General features: G+C 44.0%; 1 protein-coding gene across 1 annotated transcript in view; it reads left to right on the top strand.

Moving 5' to 3' along the window:
- The first annotated feature begins 1,063 nt into the window (after nt 1–1,063).
- The window catches only part of svild (supervillin d), a 76,976-nt gene continuing 53,420 nt past the window's right edge, over nt 1,064–24,619 (top strand). The window contains exon 1 of the mRNA XM_057358203.1: nt 1,064–1,414. The gene's annotated coding sequence lies outside the window, so the exon portion shown is untranslated. The remainder of the gene's footprint in view (nt 1,415–24,619) is intronic.

Raw genomic sequence — 24,619 nt, 5'->3', positions numbered from 1 at the left:
AAAGTTAGTTCTAGATTTGCCTGACCTTCATCCTAACAATGGATATGCGCATGCATTTACATTCATTAAATTCATCGGTTTTGGCTAGAAGCTACTTACACTGGACATGCGCACTTCAATACCGCATAATGTTTGTCACGCTTACAACAGTTATTACTAGTTTATTTTATTATTGTAAGGTTAGGTTTAGGGTTGGGGTAGGTGTAGGCATTTGCTTATGTCATTTATTGTAATTTTATGGCGAGATTTTGCATCACTGCCATACTGCCATCTACAGGAAAATGCGCAAGTTTTCGTCCGAGTGAAGGTTTTTAACTGCCATCTACAGGAGACACGACGTTAGTCTCCGCGTGCACGCGAAGGGGGGTAGTCTTCAGCCGGGGGGTCGAAAATAGGCACAACACCGGCCGTAGCCACAACCTGCGCCTGCCCGAAGTTAACTTCCGGTCTGTGTTTGGTTATAATATAACTATTTATTTAATTAATTAATTTAATCGTATATTAATTGTATTCAAATTAATTACATTAAAAACTACTCAACGGCTATATATTCTTTGCGGAGGTCTACCGAAAGTTTGTGCCAGCTTAAACAGTCTATAAAAATGTAAACATCATAGTAAATAAACAAATCAACAGATTGTAAACAAATAAACAAATTGTGTGCAAATACATGTCTTCTCATTTGCACAACAGTGCAATGTTCATAAAGCAACACCAGATGGCGTCAAAACGTGGACAGTCTGTAAAACATTGAACGCATTTCTGACACCTCAGACGCTATCGGTATAATCATTCACAACCAAAACATACAACCACAAATTACACTTTTGCTCTCTTGAAGCAACTACACACATTTTTATAGAATACATGTGAACACTATGAATTTGTATGTCACGGTTGTTTAATTGATTTTTTATCAAACTGACAAAAAATATCAAACATTCAAACTGACACAACGTACTGTCCCGCTGGCAGCCTTCAACGCGGAACAGATCGAGCACGCGGATTGGCGTGCACAGGGGCGGGGTCTGAACTTTCAAACACCGCTGGTGAAATCGCACTCGCTTTATTCAAGGTCTGTAGCCTGCGCTACTCTGTGTGAGTTCCTGTGTTTTCGAGGTTAAAAACAGTGCCAAGTTTTATTTCAGCGATCCATCACCTCCGCTTGCAGGGACATGCGGCCGTTTAACCCAGACATAGTTTACTCTCTGTCCTGTTGATGGTCCAAAAACACAAAGACCGTTGTGCAGCTTCAGGTGCTTTTCCATTTCTCTAGTATTTCATTGCTCATGCGTGATGTATTACTGGAACAGACGTTGTTGATACCGGGTGTATAAACGCTCTTGCTCAACGACCAGCTTTGCTCATCGGATATTGCACTTGCCTCCATCTATTTAGCGACATTCAGAAGTGGGTGAGTAGTGTATCTTATCAGAAACATTTATCAGTGATCGTGTCATACACTGATGTTTTGCTACAAAGTTACGTATCCACGCATGCTGTGTTCACGTCATTGTGCTGTCCAGAGCAAACTTTTATTCTTTTAACATTTGTCTGTTTAAAACTATGGCTGTTGTGTAAAACGTGTTGTATGTGTGTGAACGGGGAGCGAGTTATGGTGGGTTGCTTCATTCAACTGAAAATTCTAGGGTTGGTATCTGTGAATTAGATTTTGGCAAAGTGTTACTTTGACGTTTCTTTGATATCTGATATGCTCGTTATTTTCTTTATTTTATGACAGGATATGACTCTGTTTAAATCATCAACCGATCTTAATTTCATAGTGGTTGATCTGTGCCATTTCCTTTTACATTTTGTAATCTGGGTGCAAATCAACATGATCATCCTTACGTTAACTATACTATAACTTACACAGGCAGTTCTCACTGTGGTCAGGGCTGTGTTACCAAACAATGATCCTCTACTGTACCATCAGAGAAAGTAAGCTGTTAAACACCTGCAAAAAATAATGCAAGTGAAGGTAACCCAATTTGAGGAATAATTTCACTTCACAGCAACAGAGTCATAGGAGAATAGTGTAATGCTTATGCAGCTGAGTAACTGTATCATTGCTCGAAACAGAACATTTGCAAGCGAAGGCAAACATTTCACTTATCATATTTCAATGCTGAGATTCAATGGCTGTTACTTCATGTGTGAGAGTGTGCGGACAGTCTTGTTTCTCTGTCCAAAGTGTAACATCATTGTTCAGCTGGTCTCACTGGATCTTTCTCTGTGGTGGATCTTAAAGGGATAGTTCACCCCAAAATAAAACACGTCATAATTTACATATCATGTCAATATTTGGTGTAAATGTATCCTATTTTAAGAGATTGCATCTAGCACAGGCTTCCCCACTTGCACTAATGCCCTGTAATCACATCTTTTAAGTTTTTATTGAAATACACGACCTGCTATTAAGTCAACAATACATGGCACAATGACACAATTCACTAACACACTATCGCACGTCATGGTTTAACAGTGTTATATGTGTCTTTAATTATAGTATTGTGCTAAATAGGTGAAAGAGAAACTGACAAGACTCGACTGGATTGTGTTTTGAGATGGTAGACTAGACTAGATACACTGAATTGATCCTTGAGGGGAAACTGAGCACAGCAATAAAGATTAGGAATGCTGATGAAGCAGATAAAGGTGATCAAATGAAGTTTGATTCTCCTCCGATGAACTTCATCGAGATTTCATGCCTGAATTAAACAAACACATGTGGGGTAAAAATAAATCTGACTGTTATTTTGCAATGTAGAAATATGGTAACATCTCAAAGTCATTTTATTGTAATAATTAAATGACAATTTGACTATATTGAGTTTGATAGTAACTAAAAAAGGGTTAAGCTCCATACTGCACATTTTTTATTTTATAATGTGTACAAACATTTTTTGGCAACATGAACCAATGGGTTGGTAAAAAATGTAATACTGCTGACACAAAGCTGGCTAAAAGTTCAGGATGTGTAGCTGTGTGAGAGATAACAAACAAACATACTAAAACGGCATGCCATGTTAAAGACCTAGGTAATTTAAGGTTTTAAACGCCTAAGGTGAATAGCAAAGTTCAAACAAGTTCCAGCAGATCCTCAGAGTGCTCATAATTCTCTCAGGGCTTGTTTATTTTGATCCATTTGACATCAGAGTTGTACAGAACAGAAGCCACTTTGTTGTAAGGGGGTGAAGTCAGTAGAAGTGTACTTAGAAGATTGGATAACACAGTTATGCATGTCAAGGCATTGCTTGTTTGTCATTTTTGGCAGTGTTGGCATTTAATGTCATTTTCTTTATCGTTGACTAGTTGTTCATGTAACCTATTTTCAGTCAAAATTTGAAATATAAATTCTCAGAGAATGTATTTATTACCAGTATATTGAACCATCTGTTTATATTTTACTAAACCATTGTTGATAGAGTCCAGACATCAGAAAAATATCAGATTTATCTATTTTAAAAGAGGGAAAAATTTATGTGTTATGTATGTGACAAAAATATGCTTGTTCCTGAGAGACAACATACTTTGTAGGATTTCTGTGAGTTAAAATTCACAAACTAAAAGCAATAATACCCAAATGGAGAAGAGATGGCTCTTTATAGAAAATCAATAGTTACTAGGCTATATTTAAATTTTTATGTGCTCATTTATGAAGAATATGGACCAATATGGGTTGTGGATGTGAAAAAAACTATGAAAAAAACGAAAAAGGTGATTTAAAAACTTTGAGACTTCACATGGGTATTTAAAGGTGTCATATGGCATGAATACGTATTTTGGTGTGTTATAAGTTGCTGATGCATGTATTAGACACGTAAAATTGCAAAAATTAAAGTGTTGGAACAAAAGATGCATTCTATCTAAAAGCAAATGCTCACCCAGACCTGCCTGAAATGCCTCGTGTAACCACACCCCCACAAATCTATGTCAGTTCATGTTATAAGTTGACTAAGACCGCCCAAATGTATACGCAAGTAAGATGGGCGTACCTGTCAGTACAATTGCTCTGGAATCTGATGTTCCAAATATGGTAAGAGGCGTTACTTTTCCGTCACACGCTTGCAGTATTCGACCAATCAGTACGCACTGGTTAACTGGCCAATCATAGCACACCTTGCTTTTCAGAGTGATGAGTTTTGTAAAAAATCTGCACGTTTCAGAGAGGCGGGGCAAAGAGGAGATACAAACATCCACGGTATGTGGAAAATACAGTGTTTTTGAACCTTAAATCGTGTATACACTTTGCATTACATCTAAAACAAACGATAATATTCATTTTTGCCCTGTCATATGACCCCTTTAAATCACCAAATATTGGTGATTTAATATATAATCACCAAATATTATTTACAATGATAAAGAAAATGACATTAAATCTGACCTACCAGTTTGGTGTGAACCTTTCTTTTTCATCCTAAGTTGACTTTTTTTTGTAAGTTGACATTTTTATGAGATAAAAAAGGCAAATCTAGTCACTTTACTAGCCTTTTTTATTTCATAGGCAATAATGACCAAAATAAACATTTACATTTTTGCATTTGGCGGACACTTTTATTCAAAGTGACTTGCAGTGTATTGCCTATTTTAAGGTACAATATCGATACAATTAATGATATATATAAAAGTACCATAGTATTACCATACACGAACAGAACATTTCAAAGCAAACTTGTCCCTGCTTGTCCCTAGTGGGAAAGAAACAGAATCCCTTATCTTACTCTAGATTCCAAGACAACTTAGATCTTATCCAGATTTCTACGTGTCCGGACATGCATTTGCTGCAAGTACACAGCGTAGCATCCTAAGTACAACATACTTAAAAATGCATGTTCAACAAGGCTGTTAGGTGGTCGCAGTCTTGAAATTATTAATCATACAGACTTCACAAAGTTGTGGAGAGGTCAGAGGTTGACTTTTCCAGGCGTGGAGTGGGAATGTTGTTCATCTGTGACCTGACGTCTTTCTGTCTGCTCCTCCTCCACATCTCATTTCCTGGCCAGTGACAGTAATGGGTGTTGGGTCAGGAAGTCCCGTACAGTAAATATTTACATGGGCTCAAGCAGGGTTTTGACACTGGTTAAGATCCGGAGATATTGTATATAGAGGCTGGGCTACATTTAAACAGTTTAAGTGTTGTTAATTGGTTGTCTGTGGAGTGGATGTTAAAGGTGCTTGTGGATCTTGTTACCGTGAGTTTTACAGTACGCCGAGGAGGAGTTTGCAATGAATAAAGCATAATTTATGTGCACCCGTAGACTAGTGTTGTTTTGGCAGATCATTCCCCAAAGGGATTATACAAATAGGGAAATCGAAAAGTTCAGGGAAGAATGCAATTTTCACTATATAGATCCCAAACCTGTTGGGTGCTTCATTGTGGAAGATGCAGCAAGTTACCATGATCTGGCTGGCATACATTACTGGGACTAAAATACAAAAAGTGCACATAAGTACCCCGCAAATCTGGATACCTGTAACGGTAATGTTCCATCATTTGATAAATTATGAATAGAAAGCACATGGAATCATCTCTTGTAAACAAAATTCCATCTACCGTCTGCTTTCCCTCAGAGGTATTAGTCAGGCAAACAGCCCTTTCTAATAAATACGGCTCAATCTGTGATGAGAGTAATTTACATTTAAAGGTGACATGTTTGTGCTTAATAAAATGACAAAGACTTAATTTAAATATAATGGTGCAGAGCTGTTTTAGGGCATTTAGTGGCTGGTTAAAGTGATAGTTCAACCAAAATGAACATTCTGTCATAATTTACTCAGCCTTAAATTGTACAATATACACTCACCTAAAGGATTATTAGGAACACCTGTTCAATTTCTCATTAATGCAATTATCTAATCAACCAATCACATGGCAGTTGCTTCAATGCATTTAGGGGTGTGGTCCTGGTCAAGACAATCTCCTGAACTCCAAACTGAATGTCAGAATGGGAAAGAAAGGTGATTTAAGCAATTTTGAGCGTGGCATGGTTGTTGGTGCCAGACGGGCCGGTCTGAGTATTTCACAATCTGCTCAGTTATTGGGATTTTCACGCACAACCATTTCTAGGGTTTACAAAGAATGGTGTGAAAAGGGAAAAACATCCAGTATGCGGCAGTACTGTGGGCGAAAATGCCTTGTTGATGCTAGAGGTCAGAGGAGAATGGTCCGACTGATTCAAGCTGATAGAAGAGCAACTTTGACTGAAATAACCACTCGTTACAACCGAGGTATGCAGCAAAGCATTTGTGAAGCCACAACACGCACAACCTTGAGGCAGATGGGCTACAACAGCAGAAGACCCCACCGGGTACCACTCATCTCCACTACAAATAGGAAAAAGAGGCTACAATTTGCACGAGCTCACCAAAATTGGACAGTTGAAGACTGGAAAAATGTTGCCTGGTCTGATGAGTCTCGATTTCTGTTGAGACATTCAAATGGTAGAGTCAGAATTTGGCGTAAACAGAATGAGAACATGGATCCATCATGCCTTGTTACCACTGTGCAGGCTGGTGGTGGTGGTGTAATGGTGTGGGGGATGTTTTCTTGGCACACTTTAGGCCCCTTAGTGCCAATTGGGCATCGTTTAAATGCCACGGCCTACCTGAGCATTGTTTCTGACCATGTCCATCCCTTTATGACCACCATGTACCCATCCTCTAATGGCTACTTCCAGCAGGATAATGCACCATGTCACAAAGCTCGAATCATTTCAAATTGGTTTCTTGAACATGACAATGAGTTCACTGTACTAGAATGGCCCCCACAGTCACCAGATCTCAACCCGATAGAACATCTTTGGGATGTGGTGGAACGGGAGCTTCGTGCCCTGGATGTGCATCCCACAAATCTCCATCAACTGCAAGATGCTATCCTATCAATATGGGCCAACATTTCTAAAGAATGCTTTCAGCACCTTGTTGAATCAATGCCACGTAGAATTAAGGCAGTTCTGAAGGCGAAAGGGGGTCAAACACCGTATTAGTATGGTGTTCCTAATAATCCTTTAGGTGAGTGTATATTTATACAAACCTATGTACATTTTTATTGTTCCACAGAACACAAAAGAAGATATTTAGAAGAATGTTTGTAAACTAACAGTTCCGGGGAACCATTTACTAAAGTTTGGAAACATAATTAGTAGTCAATGGTGCCCCAGAACTGTTTGGTTTCCCACATTATTAAAATATCAAAGTAAACAGGTTTGAAACGACTTGAGGATGCGTAAATGACAGAATTTTCCTTTTTGGGTAAACTATCCCTTTAATTTGTTTTTGGTGGTCAGTAAATAATATGCTGAGTTGTTTAGTTCAGCATCTGTTTAGTAAACCAATGAACCTCTGGGTCATGCTGATAAGGCTGTAGCTATGAAACACCAGATATTCTGTAATATTAGTACTGTACTTTCACACAACATGGACACACTTCCTGATTTCAGTGTTCTTTTTTAAGTTCATGATTAAAATTATATGAGAAGTTACACGTTCCCACAATAATTCAAGTTGTATAGACTTAGAACACGCAGCGCAGGTGGTTTTCTTCCTCATTTTATACACATTAAACCGTCATTGTGTACTTCTACTGGTCATGATGACATGTAAATTAGAGCTGTATGCAAATCTATGCTTGTGGTGTTTAGATGCTTCTTTGCTTTGGAGAATGATGCTGTTTTGAATGTGCTAGCCTGTGCCTCTCACATGCGCATGTACAATAAAGGAGTCTGTAAAGACGTACATCGCCGTAAAAGCTCAAGAGTGTTTACTTGTGCACGAGTACCAAATTACACAGTACCACAGCTGTCTCGTGGAATTCCCAGTTCAGCAATATATCAGTTTTACATCTTTCTCTTAGCAGTCCATCAGATTCCAGTCGTCCAGATGGTCTGAGGTCTTGGGACACCCGTAACTGCAAAAAGAGAGAAAAAAAGAATCCAAAAGCATTACATTTCTCCCCTCACGGCTCCTGTTTTTCTTCACACACACACACTCTCTGTTTTTCTGTCTTCAGCACTCAGGCTTGGAAAAATGAAGTCTTCGCTGAATCAGCTGGGAAAGCCATCAGTAAAACTAATGAGCTGGAATGCCTGGATGAATCAGTCAGGTTTGATCCGAGGTGAAACTCCAGCCAGTCTGTGCATTTGAGCTCTGATTAGGCCGGTGTAGTATCAGCTGAGAACCGCATTAAAAGTCGGCCTGTTATCTTTCTCTTAGGTCTTGTAGCCTGTCATGATTTATTATAGCTGCTCTGTGAGCTAACCCGCTGGAAAATGTTCTGACAGGGATATGTTTGCGTTTGCTCTGAGGTATTAGCTGGAAAACTAAGACAGTTTGGCCTAATGAGGTAAATGCCATGTTGAATTTGTACTTTAGGCATGTCTTTTCTACGGTTGGTTTGTCAGGGTTGTGTAGAGGACAAGATAATCTGGTCACCTAGAGTCTGATCAGCAAGCCCCTCCCTTCCTTTGTGATCACAGACCCTCGGGGTGAGGGGTAAACGTATGTGGTTGATCTGTCCCGGGTAAGACTGTGTGTTGTTATTGTAGTACATTTCATCTGGGGTGAGTGTGTGTTCAGCGTTCAATCGAGGAAAAGCTTTTGGAACTCTGTTTGGTACCTTATGTGTGATGTCATTATCGTGTGATGTATTCCTGCAAGCCATGATCAATAGAAAATGTCAGCACAACTTTAATGGCGGGAGACAGATAGCACTGGGATTTAGCACTGAGCTGCAATCTATATTATCTCCATAATAAGGGGAATCTGACAGGTTGCTCTGTTTGTGCTGCATGACGTTTCTCTTCCCATTATTGTGAGTAAGCCTTGCATGGCAGGAAAACAATATAGGAAACTCAAGAAAAATACAGTTGGTGACAACCAGATTAGGGATGCACCGAAACGAAAATTCTTGGCCGAAGCCGAACATGATGTGAAACACTTGGCCGAAGGCCGAATAATACCGAACACCGAACATGGTTTTTTGCATTTCTTCTATTTATTAAGCTATTTTTTTCACTGTTGCACAAACTGAATAGTCAAAATGTGCTTTTTATAATTTGTCTTGCTTTTCAATAAAATACAATACAACTTAATATAAAATTGAGCAAAACAGTAAATTCAAAATATTGAGCCCTCTCCCTTCATGAATAGCCTATATTAATTAGGCCTATAACTGACTGCTAAAAGAATGTAATGTAAGTTACTCTGTACCCCTACAACAAAACAGTTCATTAAAAAGTGTCATTCCACATTAGGCCTATAAACTAAAAATACGAATAAACTTAAACTGTTGGATTATTATAGGCTACATAGCAAAATGATTTGAGAAAAAAAAAACATCCAATGCAAGCAATTCTGACTGACAACCATTTCAGTTCACGTCTCTCCTCCAAACTCCGCCCACAAAAGATGACTGTTCTCTCAGAAGGTGCACAGAACATACTTTGACAAGTTGTTTAGTACAGGGAACTGTGTGCACGCGACCACTGTATGATGTCAAAGGATGTCGCGAGCGGCGGGGCTACTGTCAGAAAGCCCGCTTCCGTCTGAAGTAAAGTTACCGACCGGTAAAGACGCTTTCATTCGGAAATTTACTTCCGTGCGGCAAGTCCCGTGCTGTGTCTTTCTCTGACACTTTAAAATGCTCCGCGCACACGCACACACACAGCCAAAATGTTTGCGGCAGTAATAAAGCGCACGCGTCTCTCTCTCTCTCTCTCTCTCTCTCTCTCTCTCTCTCTCTCTCTCTCTCTCTCTCTCTCTCGTATCACGAGGTAAAATTTATTCGGCCATTTCACACATTCGGCCGAACATTCCTGACGCACCCTAACCCCTTGGTCTTCCATGACCTTCCTTCGGGCAGGGGTTCCCCTAGGGCAGGTTACGGGGCATGTCGTGGTGATGACGGACGCCTCCCTGCAGGGTTGGGGTGCCGAACTTGTGTTTTTTGCTATTTTCGGCCGAACATTTTCGGTGGCCGAACATTCGGTGCATCCCTAACCAGATTTACATTTATGCATTATCCAAAGCGACTTACATTGCATTATACTATACACTATACATTTGTTTCTAAGTATGTGCAATCCCTGGGATCGAACCCATGACCTTGGCGTTGCTAGCGCCATGCTCTAACCCAGTGGTTCTCAAACTGGGGGCCCCAAGATGGATCCAGGGGGCCACAGATTTTGTGGCATTTTATGAAATATAGAAATTTATCATAGATTTTATGCAATCAAACATCAGAAAAATGATACCACCAACCAAAAGAATTGAGGTTCCAGCATTGTATAACTGAATGTTCCCTTTCTGTCGGTCTCTCGACGTTGTGTCGAACTGACAGATGGGGTTCGTCCCTGAGAACCAATCGCTTCCGACTACTTAGAAAAGGCCAATGAAAATTGGCGAATGAAATTTGCATGCCGGACTCCGCCCCCGGAAATCCGGGTTATAAAAGGGAGACGGCGTGCTTCATTCATTCATTCAGCTTTTGTTCTTCGGAGCCTTCGCTTGTGAAGATCAACTCTCGCTACTACTTAGCAACTCCAGATTGCCGGTTCTATGACGTGGTGCAGCGGACGGTCCCTTCCTGCGGTGACTTCCCCTGGGCGTCTCGGCGGTTCCAGAGGTGTTCGAGCTAGCAGACGGCGCCACACCGTCTGCATTCTAAAAGAGCAAACTTCTCCAGCGTGGCATGTCCCGCTGTTCTCGTGGGTGCAACACACTCATCGAGGAGGGGGACGGACACGAGGTCTGCTTCCAGTACGCTGGGGCAGCCCTTGTGGATACGTCCTGCCCGCACTGCGGGTGGTTGACGATTCAGGCATTGTTCCCACGGGGCTCAGCCACCACCTCGTCTGCTTCCCGTTCCGTGACGGCAGGACTACGGCCCTGCCGCCCGCTACGGCGAGCAGCGAGGGTGATATGAGGATTACTGTGAGCGCTAATCCGTCAGCCACTGGCTCGCGGACTGTTCGCACCTCGTCTTGCTCGTCTGACCGTTCCCCATGAGACGGTCCGCCGTCTTATTCCTCAATCACGTATCAAACACGGTACGTGATGATGAGATGTCTGTTGCAGCATCGGAGGGTGACTTACTGGCATCAGACTCCGACGATTCCTTGAAGCTCCCTCCCTCGGGGGGTCGAGATCAGGAAGAAGCGGACGTCAAAATGTCAGCCATGCTTTCCCAGGCCGCCGGCGTTGGGTTGCAGTGCCCGCACTGCCTCTCCCAATGCTCGCGGCTGGATACATGGTACCTCGGGTTTGAGAGCGGCTCCATGCCGTACTCGCCCCAGTGCCGTGTTTCCCTGGAAGTGCATGAGGAACTTAGTACGACCTGGAACGCCCCCTTCGGCGCGTGAACGTCAACTAGTTCCATCACCCTTTCTTCCCTTGATGGTGGGGCAGCTAGAGGATACGTCGAGTCCCCCTGGGGCTCGACCTAGACTCCCGTCCAAAGCACGTAGGTTTTTTGGCATCCAGGATGTCGAGAGCTTACTCTGCTGCGGGCCAAGCTGTCCCCTCTCTCCACACTATGGCCATCCTGCAGGCCAAGGCATTCAGAGAGCTCCACGAGGGTAAGACCGACCCAGCGCTTATGCAGGAACTCCACGCCATCACCGACCTCGCTCTACGGGCGACCAACGTGACCGCGCGGCCCATGGGTCAGGCGATGTCCACACATGTGGTCCAGGAGAGACACCTCTGGCCAAACCCTGCACAGATGGGTTGCGAGAAAGTCCGCTTTCATATCCTCCCCCGCCGCGACTCGGCCACCCCCTGGCCGTCGAGATCCCGTGCACCCTCTGCTTCCCAGCAGCCCTGGTCCTCTTCGACACTCCGGTTCCGGTGCCCCCACTCGGCGGCCCCCCGGGAGACGTCGAAGAGGAGACCACCACCCCATCAGCAGCCGCGGCGGAAGCCGTATCGGCCCTCATGGGAAGACCAGAGTGAGATCGAGAACACCTTTTGGGCCCGACCCCAGCCATTCCATTGCTGGTTGGTCGATCCTGCCCCGTCCCAACTACCCACTTCTAAAGGTTTTTCTCTCTCTCTCTGGGTGTTTATCACAGCCGCTCTCACCCTCTACACGACGGTGTTCGGCAACTCGACGTTGCGTCATGGCGAGGCGCAACATCGAATGTACATTGCAGCCCTCAGCACTCTCAAATCGACGGTGCGTGGAGCTGCATCGCCAGGCAGGCGAACCAGCAGAGCCAGTCTTCTTCCCGGGGGCCCGCCCCCGGCGAGAGACCCGCACTGCCAGCCATCGAACCACCCCCCGGGGGGTCGATGAAGCAGATCGTACCCTTAGTCCCCCTGACACAGTCCCTGGCAGCTTGGCTCGAGCTTCCCACATCGTCACGGTGGCTGAGGAGAACGATCCGTCTCGGCTATGCGATCCAGTTCGCCAGAAACCCGCCCAAGTTCCGGGGCATCCTCGCCACCTCGGTCAGAGGCCGGGATGCTCCCGTACTAGTGGGCGAGGTCGCCACCCTTCTAGCGAAGGGTGCGATCGAGTCCGTCCCCCTAGCCGAGATGTCCAAGGGGTTTTACAGCCCTTACTTCATCGTCCCCAAAAAAGGCGGGGGGGGGGGGCGCCCCATCCTAGATCTGCGTACCCTGAACAGACACCTGCACAAGCTGCCGTTCAGGATGCTCACGCAGAAGCGCATCCTGACATCTAGCAGATGTCAGGATTGGTTCATGGCAATCAACCTAAAGGACGCTTACTTTCATGTCTCGATTCTCCCTCGTCATCACCCGTTCCTACGGTTCGCTTTCGAGGGTCAGGCATATCAGTACAGAGTCCTCCCCTTCGGTCTGTCTCTGTCTCCACGAGTCTTTACGAAGATCGTGGAAGCTGCCCTCTCTCCCCTCAGGGAGAAGGGTGTGCGGGTACTCAACTATCTCGACGACTGGCTTATCTTGGCACACTCGCGAGATCTGTTGTGTGCACACAGGGACCTGGTGCTCCGGCACCTAGATCGATTGGGGATACAGGTCAACCGAGAGAAGAGCAAGCTCTCCCCTGTGCAGAGCATCCTCTATCTTGGTATAAAACTCAACTCTGTCAACATGACAACGTGACTGTCCACAGCACGCGCCCAGTCGGTGTTGAACTGCCTGGATCATTTCAAGCAGTCAGCGGTTCCCCTGAAACTATTTCAGAGGCTCCTGGGACACATAGCATCCTCGGTGGCGGTGATACCCCTCGGGTTGATGCACATGAGACCGCTCCAACACTGGCTTCAGAGTCGAGTTCCCTGGAGAGCGTGGCACACCGGCAGCAGGCGGATGGTGATTACGCCTCTCTGCTGACGCACCCTAACCCCTTGGTCTTCCATGACCTTCCTTCGGGCAGGGGTTCCCCTAGGGCAGGTTACGGGGCATGTCGTGGTGATGACGGACGCCTCCCTGCAGGGTTGGGGTGCAGTGTGCAACGGGCATGCAGTGTCGGGGCTTTGGACGGGCCCCCGCCTGCGCTGGCATATCAATTACTTAGAGTTGTGGACCATGCTACTCGCACTGAAGAGGCTGCAACCTCTCATGCAGAGCAAGCACGTGCTGGTCCGGTCGGACAGCACTACGGCAGTAGCGTATATCAATCGTCAGGGTGGCCTTCACTCACCGCAGTTAACACGACTCGCCCGACGCCTTCTCCGGTGCAGTCAGCAGGTGACCCGCTCCCTGTGTGCCACATATATCCCAGGCGACCTGAACCAGACAGCCGTTGCAGACAGCCGTTGCGCTCTTTCGTCAGTTGACGCCTCGCGGAGAGTGGCGACTCCACCCCCGCGCAGTCCAGCTCATTTGGGTGCAGTTCAGGCAGGCCCAGGTAGACCTGTTCGCCTCCCTCGAAACCACCCATTGCCCGCTTTGGTACTCTCTGACTGAGGGACCCCTCGGCACGGATGCCCTAGCGCACAGCTGGCCGCGGGACAAGCGGAAGTACGCCTTCCCCCCAGTGAGCCTCATTGCGCAGACCCTGTGCAAGGTCAGGGAAAAGGAGCAGCAAGTGTTACTCGTTGCGCCACACTGGCCCAACCGGACTTGGTTCTCGGAGCTAATGCTCTTGACGACAGCTCCCCCTGGCCGATTCCCCTGACGAAGGACCTGCTTTCCCAGGGGAAGGGCACGTTATGGCATCCTAGGCCAGACCTCTGGAACTTCCATGTCTGGCCTCTGGACGGGACGAGGAGATCCTGAGTGGTCTGCCCCCAGCGGTGGTAGAACCATTTCTCAGGCAAGGGCACCAGCCACTAGGCGACTGTACGCCTACAAGTGGCGCCTCTTCTCGACCTGGTGTGCTTCTCGAGGAGAAGACCCACGGAGTTGTGCGATCGGGTCCGTGCTGTCCTTTCTGCAAGAGAGACTCGAGACTTAACCTCTCCCCCTCCACACTGAAAGTGTATGTAGCTGCCATTGCCGCTCATCACAACTCAGTTGCTGGGAAGTCTCTAGGGCAGCACGACCTGGTCATTAAGTTCCTAGGGGCGCTAGGAGGCAGAATCCGCCTCGTCCGCGCTCCATACCCTCTTGGGACCTGGATGTAGCCCTGACAGGTCTCACCAGGCCCCCCTTCGAGCCCCTAGGGGATGCCGCTCTTCCTCATCTCACGATGAAGACGGTTCTCCTTATGGATGAAGGCTCCTTATCGCCTTCATCAAGAGGGTAGGGGACCTACAGGCATTCTCCGTGTCCCCTGACTGCCTAGAGTTTGGACCCAGGGATTCTCACGTTATCCTGAGACCTCGGCCCGGCTACGTGCCCAAGGTTCCCACCGCTCCTTTTTGGGACCAGGTGGTGAACTTACAGGTGCTCCCCACTGGGGAGTAAGACCCAACCCCGTCTGTGTTGTGTCCAGTACGCGCGCTGCACCTTTACTTAGACCGCACGCAGAGCCACAGAGCTCTGAGCAGCTCTTTGTCTGTTTTGGAGATCAGCAGGGAGGGCTGTCTCAAACAGAGATTGGCGAGGCGCCTCTCTGGCAGACATCTGCAGAGCTGCGGGTTGGGCTACACCCATCACCTTCGCGAGGTCCTACAGCCTCCGCGTAAAACCGGTATCGGCTCGAGTCTTGCAGTCAGGCAAGACTGGCGGCCGGTAGGGTGTACGTCTATGACAGTACCTTCCCCCTTTCTCCTAAGGGGGTCAGCGTACTAACTAGCCTCCCTTCTTCCCCCTCTGGGTGAAGAACAGGCACTCCATCCATCACTAGCAAGCACCTCCTGCGGGCGGGCTGGGCAGAGCAGCCCTGCCCTGCCCTGCCCCTTAGGCCGGGTATCTCCGGAGTTATTCGCAACATAGCTCTAACCGGACCTAGTGCTACCAGACGTTGCAACCCCCCAGTAGGGCGGTTCCGTCTGATGTATCCTCATGCTGGTTCCCACCTTGGTAACCCATGACCTCCCCAGGTGGTCCACCTTTCAAGAAAGCTCTGGGACCCCCTACCTACCCACTGGTAGGTTACAATTTCGCGGTAGCGCTCACGGCTGACACGCCCAGGCTAGTCACCGTCGCTTCGTTGAGATTGTGACAGGGCACAGTGTTATGGCGTTTTCCATTGGAACCCCATCTGTCGGTTCAACACAACGTCGAGAGACCGACAGAAAGGGGAACGTCTCGGTTACGTTTGTAACCTTGGTTCCCTGATGGAGGGAACGAGACGTTGTGTCCTCCTTGCCACAACACGTGCTGTCCTCTGCAGCAGTCGTGAGAGGTCTCAGGCTCCTCAGAACAAAGGTAAATGAATGAAGCACGCCGTCTCCCTTTTATACCCGGATTTCCGGGGGCGGAGTCCGGCATGCAAATTTCATTCGCCAATTTTCATTGGCCTTTTCTAAGTAGTCGGAAGCGATTGGTTCTCAGGGACGAACCCTATCTGTCGGTTCGACACAACGTCTCATTCCCTCCATCAGGGAACCGAGGTTACAAACGTAACAGAGACGTTTTTGGTTTAATTAAAATTCTAAGTTTAAGATTATACGTTTTTATATGGGGGGCCGCAAAGTGATGCACTTAACACAAAGGGGACCTTACAACGAAAAAGTTTGAGAACCACTGCTCTAACCACTGAGCTACAGGAAAACAGATGTCAACAACACCTGGTGGTTTAAATACCCATGTGAGATCTCTCCTAAAGTTTATAAAGCATTTTTTTTTTGTCAGGTAAGTGCCGCTTTAAGAATTGGCACATCCATAAGGGTCCATATTCCTCATACATGGTCACATTAACTGTGATTTGTATGTTGTGTTATGATGTGAAAGGTTATGCCTTTACCATTTGTTGGGTATTATTGCTTCTAGTTTATGGTAAGAAATCCTACAACGTGTGTAGTCTCTGAAACTTCCATAATGCATGTTTATTTCCCTGTTATTTAATATAGAAAACTTGTGCATAGACTGATGTTTTTCTCATGTTTCGACTCTTATCAATACTGGTTCAATATATTGGCAACAAATACGTTCTCTGAGAATTTATATGTAAAATCCATAATCCAAAATGTCACATCCATAACGCTGGAATTGCCTTTTTTTTATTTCAGCAGCATGCAGATTATGGAATCAAAAGTATTATCAAAACATTTAGCTGTCTGTGAAATTTAACTCACCAAAAATTCCAGTCAAATTGTCAAAAACAAAATATGTTATAGACATAAAATGTGTGTGTTCATGTGCAGGTTGCATAAGATCTTTTTTGAGGCACAGGCCTTGTGTGGAGCTTCTATCAGAAAGTGAGCGTTTTATTAGTGCCATATTTCTCTCCCCTCCCACCGAGTGGCTAGTGTGTTTCCAGCACTTCTAATACTCTGTGTAATGAGTACAAGCTGAGCCACAGTGCTGGCGTTGGCTTTTATTGTGAATTGTTGTTTCAGGCCTAAGACACAGCTTAGCGCATGTAGTGCTGATAATGTTATTGGATTACAGGCTGATGATGCATGCTGGCTCTCATCTCCACACGTCACATGACCTGTGGCGATTACACACTTTCACACATCGCCCAATGGCCTCACTCTCTATTTTATATACATGTTTCATTGACAATCATTGAAAAATGAACAATGTCATGCATAATATTATACAATGTTTTGGGGGCCCTTTGTTTTGACTGTGGGTACTTGTATATCCCAGAGGGGTTGATTTGAATTAAAACTCAAATTGGTTTTGCAGACATAAAAGTATACTATCCCTGTCAGAGCATCTTAATCTTTTTTAAATGCATTGCCAATTTGTTCAGAAAAATTCCAGCGATAATTCAATTGCAGCATACGAGCACATTTGAGAAAAAAAAGAGTTTGTGCGTATGCAGAATGCATTAGCCCTGTGAATCGCACCCGCAGCGTTGAGCTTCGAGAGCAATATTATTCTGTCAGCATGATAACTGAGTCCTATTTTGCCTTTGCGGTGTATGCTAATGATAGCTATTTCTCATTCATGTACAACCACTGGGTCTTCAGCAATTTTAATAAAAATTTAGCATTATGCCAGCTCGAAAAGGTCTTTGCTGTTCTAAGCAAATCTAAGCAAACATCCAAAGGCACCTCCAGCTGAGCTGGTCTGATAGCAGATTTAGCCTCAGGTCCGATAGATTAACCCTGATAGAGACTAAAGAGGTGATCAGGCGCAAAAAGCAGGAATGTGTTTTGAGCCTTTTAACCTCCTCATTTATTCATCCTCATGTGATTGAAAACCTGTATGACTTTTATGTTCTGCACATATTTTGAAGAATGTTGGTAACCGAACAACACTGGACCCCATTGACCTCCATTGAATAGACATAAAACCCCTGAGACATTTCTCAAAATATCCTCTTTTATGTTCCACAGAAGAAAGAGTCAAATACGGGGTATGACATGAGGGTGAATAAATGACAGACTTTTATTGCTGGGTGAACTATCCATTTAAGATGTTGTTTTCCATACAAAAAAGTGAATGTTGACCTCAGCTGTAAGGCAAATATTTTAGTGAATAGAAATTAAAATTCTGTCCGTTCCTGACAAAGCTATCAGACATGAAATATGGTGCATATTTTGGATTTTGGAGCTTGACTGTCCAGCCTGTCAAAATGAGGATGAGGGAATGATGACAGAAGTATCGTTTATTAACTTTAATGATTGATATTTCTCTATGCTGGTCGTACAGGACAATATAAAGATATACTTCTCTGTAGAAGAGTGGAAGGAAGGATGTCTCCTGAGCTTGTGGAAATCTGGTTTTGAACGCCACCCCAAGTTTTCCCTTCCCCTTTATCTTCAGGGAAATGATGGGCAAAGCTTTACTGTTACAGCTGGTTATGTAATGCTATAAATGCTTCATGTTCCCAAATTTTCACCTGCAGGGCTGTGTTTGAGGATGTGAGTTGCATGCAGTGTGATTTCAGGATATTACAAGGGAAACAGACAGGCCTTCCTCTCATTTCCATTGTCACCTCAGGGATCAAAGGTCACAAACATCCGGACAGTACTTTAGGGATTTGTTATAATTTGTTGTTACAGTTTTGGCACAGAATCAAAGAGTAGATGTCATTTTATGATTTATCAATTATCTTTGGAGTGTAGACAAATGATCTAAGATCTAAATGAATGGGTTTACCATCACTGTGCTCTTTAAAGTTTGTTTTCAGAGTTTTTAAATGTTCGAAGTTTGATGCATTTGTTCAGTTGGATTTGTTGTCACACTTAAGGTTGGGAAGCACAGTGCTTATCTTGGCCATTGTGGTCAGTGTCTTTGTGTATGACTCATCTGTTAGCATATCCCCTTGATTGGATTAAAGAAAAAAGCAAAGTATGTTTCCAAACAAAGCTTTTTCTGACTCTGATGTAGCTGCTTGGGTTTAGCACTCCTTTATAGGTAATGGCAAATAGCACACGGTGGACCCCGAGATGACTTGTGGAGTTACGTACACTTCTAATCATAGAGCCAGACTGTGCAGTTTTGCCTCTCGTGGGATTTACTCTCCTGGAAGAATAAAAGTTTTCCTTGTAATGCTTTGGGGTTATTTTTTGGCATTTTTGCTCATTTTCATGAGCAACACCATGGTTTTATGATGTCCCCCGGGTCCTGTTATAGCCAGTCTTCAGATGACATTTTGGAGTTTCCATTTTATCTTCTGCAAGAATGATCATAGTGATCTCCTATTTATTTATTTGTAGGAAAAACTTAATACATGGGCTGTTGACATGGCAAGGCATTTTTACTGTCACACACTAGATAAAAATGTATTAAATGGTTAAACATTTCATTGTCTATGGAACTGATGTTATAAAAACTGCTTTATTATTAGATTTAAATCTCAAAATCTCAAAATCATATAGTGTGACTGTCCCAAGAATGGATACAAAATTTAAACCTTTATAAATTAAAAATAAAAACATAAAAATGTTAATAAAAACATAGCTGTGTAGATATTCGCTTAATAGGACTAGGTGTTATAATCCCACTATTTCAGCACAGTTTAATTGCCCAATAGGACATTTCCCACACCTTATGCATGACAGGGGGAGCAGTCAAGAATATGAATAGAGGAAAGGAGGTCCGAGTTTTCACTGGGTTCGTCGGGAAGGTATCCTCCGTGTTTAGGGGATATATAATTATAGAAATACATAGCATATTTATACTTGCCTTTCCTTGCTATTATCAGAGAGACATCTCATGAGTTGTGTGTCCGATCCCACTTTCATCACATCCATTATCCTGGGTGAAAGATGCCTTTTGGTGAGGTGCTGCTGATAATGCCCTTCGTATGGTTCCCAACAATGCGACACATCGTCAGTTGTGCACCTCAGCCTCATTGGGTGTTTCAGCCCTTTATTACAAGACCCTCAGCCAAGGGAGGTCCACCGCAGGTTGATCAGACCTGGGTGTGTGTCGCATTGTTACAAGGTCATCTGGCAGCCCATGCTGCGTCCATCCGCCTCAACCACAGCCAGTGGCTTCTTCTTTCTGCACCACTGGTCAGTTCTTGATTATCCTCCACTGGACCTGTCGTTTGAACCACACTTCCTGTATCAATTAGCTCATCCAGATTAGTGGCTGCAGCCTCAACAACTTTTTCTGCTGCTCCCAAATAAAGGGTTTCCTTTTTAGCGAGTTAGCCTGGGAGTTTTGGGGCACGGCATTTGCTGCCACTCTCTTGGTCTCTACTGCTGCAGCCAAGCACTTTAGTACTTGATTTTGGCGCCATGTGTATCTCTTCTTACAACCCACAAGAATATGTTTAAGGTTTGCCGGAGCTGCACATAGGTGGAAGGCTGTCCACACCAAACGTGCAGATATGTTGATGAGGGCAGCACATCATATGTAGCTCTTATGATAAAACTTAGCCTGTTTGTTTGTTTCCATACTCCACAGCTCACTCCAAGTGTTCCTTTGGTGTCGCTTTTCGCCATGTGGGTATGGTTGATCCCAAACCAAGTCCCCCTCTGCCATATTGAACTTGTCCCACAATGTCCCTATGTCTGACGGCTGCCTTCAAATCTGCTACCGCTGTTGCTGTGTTCCATTTCCTCCCTGTCGCTACTGTTGGAGCAGCATCATATGTACTGTAAATCATAGTTTATTTACACTACATAAATTAATGTATTTCCTCTTCAAAAATGGTGTTTTGCAAACACGACCATTTGACTTCATTAGAATTAAACATATTTTTATAATAACAATAAAGTGGCTGAAACCGCTGTGCAATCTACAAGAAGTGAGATGCAGCCCGTCTGTAGACTGTGCGTCACATCCTGGTAATAATTTGGTTTTGCATCTGTCTTGACGTAACTACATTGTTGTTTGTTTGCTTGCTTGTTGTTGTCCTGCCCCTCTGACGACAGCAGTTTCTGGTTTAAGACCAGCAGATTTGGAATCCACTGTGGAGTCAATCGTCTGGCTGCTTTTTTTACAAACCCGATTCCAAAAAAGTTGGGACACTGTACAAATTGTGAATAAAAAAGGAATGCAATAATTTACGAATCTCATAAACTTATATTTTATTCACAATAGAATATAGATAACATATCAAATGTTGAAAGTGAGACATTTTGAAATGTCATGCCAAATATTGGCTCATTTTGGATTTCATGAGAGCTACACATTCCAAAAAAGTTGGGACAGGTAGCAATAAGAGGCCGGAAAAGTTAAATGTACATATAAGGAACAGCTGGAGGACCAATTTGCAACTTATTAGGTCATTTGGCAACATGATTGGGTATAAAAAGAGCCTCTCAGAGTGGCAGTGTCTCTCAGAAGTCAAGATGGGCAGAGGATCACCAATTCCCCCAATGCTGCGGCGAAAAATAGTGGAGCAATATCAGAAAGGAGTTTCTCAGAGAAAAATTGCTAAGAGTTTGAAGTTATCATCATCTACAGTGCATAATATCATCCAAAGATTCAGAGAATCTGGAACAATCTCTGTGCGTAAGGGTCAAGGCCGGAAAACCATACTGGATGCCCGTGATCTTCGGGCCCTTAGACGGCACTGCATCACATACAGGAATGCTACTGTAATGGAAATCACAACATGGGCTCAGGAATACTTCCAGAAAACATTGTCGGTGAACACAATCCACCGTGCCATTCGCCGTTGCCGGCTAAAACTCTATAGGTCAAAAAAGAAGTCATATCTGAACATGATCCAGAAGCGCAGGCGTTTTCTCTGGGCCAAGGCTCATTTAAAATGGACTGTGGCAAAGTGGAAAACTGTTCTGTGGTCAGACGAATCAAAATTTGAAGTTCTTTTTGGAAAACTGGGACGCCATGTCATCCGGACTAAAGAGGACAAGGACAACCCAAGTTGTTATCAGCGCTCAGTTCAGAAGCCTGCATCTCTGATGGTATGGGGTTGCATGAGTGCGTGTGGCATGGGCAGCTTACACATCTGGAAAGGCACCATCAATGCTGAAAGGTATATCCAAGTTCTAGAACAACATATGCTCCCATCCAGACGTCGTCTCTTTCAGGGAAGACCTTGCATTTTCCAACATGACAATGCCAGACCACATACTGCATCAATTACAACATCATGGCTGCGTAGAAGAAGGATCCGGGTACTGAAATGGCCAGCCTGCAGTCCAGATCTTTCACCCATAGAAAACATTTGGCGCATCATAAAGAGGAAGATGCGACAAAGAAGACCTAAGACAGTCGAGCAACTAGAAGCCTGTATTAGACAAGAATGGGACAACATTCCTATTCCTAAACTTGAGCAACTTGTCTCCTCAGTCCCCAGACGTTTGCAGACTGTTATAAAAAGAAGAGGGGATGCCACACAGTGGTAAACATGGCCTTGTCCCAACTTTTTTGAGATGTGTTGATGCCATGAAATTTAAAATCAACTTATTTTTCCCTTAAAATGATACATTCTCTCAGTTTAAACGTTTGATATGTCATCTATGTTGTATTCTGAATAAAATATTGAAATTTGAAACTTCCACATCATTGCATTCTGTTTTTATTCACAATTTGTACAGTGTCCCAACTTTTTTGGAATCGGGTTTGTACTTTTGAGTTAGAAATGTGCTAAAAAATGTTTTGAAATTTTCAGCTTTGGCACCAACACCCTGCTGTAAAGGGGCCTGTCAAACCAGCTGTCATTATTTAACTGTTTTCACAGAGAAAGAAAAATATCTGCTGTGATTCAGGTCTAGGCGCCCCCGAGCAGATTTGGAGCCGTCTTTTTAGTCGCTGGAGATTATAGCTCCTCTGAGGGTGATGTCATCTCATCTGTGACTCTGCTATTACCTCGTTCCCCATCGCTCCACACTCTTCCCCAATCTGCGTTTTCCTTTTTCCCATGATCCTTTTATTATCTCACCTGCAGTCCTCATTTTCTTCATTCTCTCTAGCACTCCATCACAAACTCATTCCCTTCCAATTACCTTTACTTTATTTCATCAGTTCTGCCTTTCTCCATTTTGTCCCCTCTGCTTCTCCCTGTGTGCAAGCTATTAAGTGTGAGCACCCAGATGTGTCCCATTAACCTTCGCCCCAGAGCAGGAATCCACCCCTCCATGCCGAACGCCCCACAGCTAATAATTCTTTCTCAGCAATAATAAACTTTCATCATACACTGTGGTACTTGCAAACAGACACAATAGAGTCTTATGATGCTAAATGCTTGACTCGTCTGAGGTTTTACTGAGATAAACACACACACAGTGTGCATTTGAATGCACGTAGAAGAAAAACAAATATCAGTTGAGAAACACGGATCTTGTTTTATGTCTACGCTTGGTCATGGTCAAATGGATTTCACAAACCTTGGCCACATTCCAAAACTACTGCAACATTTCCGACTACGGGTGGAGGATAAGATTTCAAAATATGGCGTTATTTTGCCTCACGATACTGTGTCACTGTTCTCAAGACAACTTTTTTTGTGTAATTTTTGACGTGAATATTTTTGCAAAGAGAAGACCACCATTCAGAGCAAGTTGATGAGAAGACTAGGGGCATCACAATATACCAGTATTGACAATAATCGTGATATCAGGATTAAGAATTTGGGAACCAAACAGTTCTGGGGCATTAATCACTTCAAATGCCCCAGCACTGTTTGGATAGAAGAATTCTTCCAAATATCTTTCTTATATATTTCTTTGCACAATGTCTTTGTAAAATTGAGAATGATACATGTTTAGAACAACTCGAGGGTGAGTAAATAATGACTTTATCCCTTTAAGAGCCACAGTGGTTACAAATTCTCTCTCTTTCACCCTACACTCTAAAAATGCTGGGTTGCTTCATTCCATTATTGGGTAAAATATGGAGAAAACCAACTGTTGGTTTATAAATTAACCTATTCTGCATTGTTGTTACCCAACCATGGCCAAGCCAGCATTTTGGATTGACAGAACCTTCCATAGGCTCGTTTATAACCCAACGGTTTTGTCAGTATTTTACCCAAACAGTTGGTTGAAACATCCAAGCATGGATATAGTAACAGGTTTAAAATGGCTAGATTTTTTGGGGGGGCACGATAATCATGTAGTTAAAATCTGATATTATGATCCCTAGTCCTAATAGAGAAGATGAGACCGGGTTGAGCATTAGGCAACAAAAGCCAAAAGTTGGCTTGCTGTTGTGGTGTTTGGCATTTTGTGCCCAAATTCCAGAGCACCACAATATTGTTTTCTTTTTTCAGAAAAGGCAATCCTAAAATCCATAATGGTGATCTTTTCACTATAAATAATCAAAGAAAATGCAACTGTAAGCTTAGCAGCATGCTAATGTTAGCCTATAGAAATTAATTTTGTTTCTCTTGGGTGCTTCATGAGAAGAATGAACACAGAACGTTTTTATGAACATGTGAAGCGTCCCACATAAGTCAGGTATTATATTTCATTGTGGTATAATGCAACTTTAGAAGGAAGCTGTGTAGCCAGTAGAAAGCAAGCCAACTCACTAAGAAAGAAGCAGAGCCTGTGTATGTGTTAAGGGCATCTCTCTCTCTCTCTCTCTCTCTCTCTCTATCTCTATCTCTATCTCTCTATCTCTATCTCTCTATCTCTCTATCTCTCTATCTCTCTATCTCTCTATCTCTATCATCTCTATCTCTATCTCTATCTCTATCTCTATCTCTATCTCTCTCTCTCTCTCTCTCTCTCTCTCTCTCTCTCTCTCTCTCTCT

This window comes from Triplophysa rosa, linkage group LG18 (assembly GCF_024868665.1).
Source record: "Triplophysa rosa linkage group LG18, Trosa_1v2, whole genome shotgun sequence".
Lineage (NCBI taxonomy): Eukaryota > Metazoa > Chordata > Actinopteri > Cypriniformes > Nemacheilidae > Triplophysa > Triplophysa rosa.
Note: the sequence above shows the minus strand (reverse complement) of the source record. Positions and strands in the feature narration are given on the sequence as shown.